Source organism: Wasmannia auropunctata, unplaced genomic scaffold, assembly GCF_000956235.1.
Source record: "Wasmannia auropunctata unplaced genomic scaffold, wasmannia.A_1.0 LD336033.1, whole genome shotgun sequence".
Taxonomy (NCBI): Eukaryota; Metazoa; Arthropoda; class Insecta; order Hymenoptera; family Formicidae; genus Wasmannia; species Wasmannia auropunctata.
Window position 1 is genome coordinate 82195 of NW_012026857.1, and position 1449 is coordinate 83643.

Genomic DNA, 1449 nt, shown 5'->3' on the forward strand with positions numbered 1-1449 from the left:
ATAGTATATATATATATATATATATACATACCAGATATTTTTAATTGTTTATACTCTAATTGTTTCTTTATTATAATTTTTCGTAAAATTGTAAAAAAATTTAAGTTTAAATTAAATTGATGATATTAACTTATTATTATTTCTTTCTATTGCAGATTTATTGCTGACAAAAAATTTACGTAAAGTGTTTTAATTTATTTTTAATAAAATATATTGGTGATTTTTTTTAATTGATTAGTATGTTGAAAAACTTTTGTGTAATGTAAAAAGAAGATGACGTCACTGATTCAGAGGGACTTTAGGTCCCAAAAAAAAAGGGAGTCTACTGGCAGTACAGCATCCAACTATTTATTGGTAAGTACTACAATCATAAGAAATTACTATTACAGTTTATTGAAAATAGTAGAAAAGTACATTTCATATTTAAATTTTCGTAATAAATAAATACTTGGATAATAAAAAGATATAAATTCGGAAAGTCATACAGTGTTCAAAACTCATCGTTAAATCTGCGCGATTACTGGGAAAAATGAGCGTTCCCAGCGATCTTTTCTTTGGACCAGATGCGCGTTTTGTTTCGCATAAACAAGATAACAAACATCCGGGGACCAGATGGTTTCGGCGACAACATCTGGTCAGTTGTCAGCTGATCACCCCGTGACAATCAGCTGATCGGACTGACTTCCTGTTTTCAAAAAGGGAAAGGAATGCTCGGTGACTTGACAACAACGCGAGTATAAAAAACCCGAGGTTTTCGGGTTTCAGGCTAGTCGTGTCTTTTCGCTGTCATCCAGAAGGCACCCGCGTCCGCATCTCAATTCGATCGTTTGGCGTTAGCGCGGTTTACCCGATTATAGAAATTCTATCGCGTCGACACTTTCGAACAGTTGCGGGAGTGCAAATACTTGTTAAATTTCTGTACGCTTTTCCAACTTTTAAATATACGTGTTTCGTCCCCTCAGCTAAGTCTCTTTTCTTTGTGCCGTGTCGTCTCTCCCACGAACCTGAGTCGCGTTCAATACATACAGAGGTTCCAAAAATAATTTTTTTATTCAATTTCCAAATTATGAAATGTATTCTTTTTCCATTCCATTTCCAGCCCAAAAACATTCTTAAAAATTCCAAAAAATTGTATTATGATAAATATTATCACATGCCTTAGTGAGGTCCAGGTTTAAATCTTAACTGAGGTAATATTTTTATTTCATTTACACACGTATACATGCACGCTCGCAGGCACATAAAAACATACACACACAAAACGCAAAATTTGATCAGCAACTTCTCTGTGGTGCGCACTAAACAAGTAATGCTAATGCTGGTAATAATTGGACAAAAATGCAATGATAACTTTGAAAATACTGTAACTCCGGAAAAAAAATCGTACAAAGCTTTATTTTTTTTCAATTTATACGGAAAAGTTAAACTTTACGATGGTTATCGTATTTG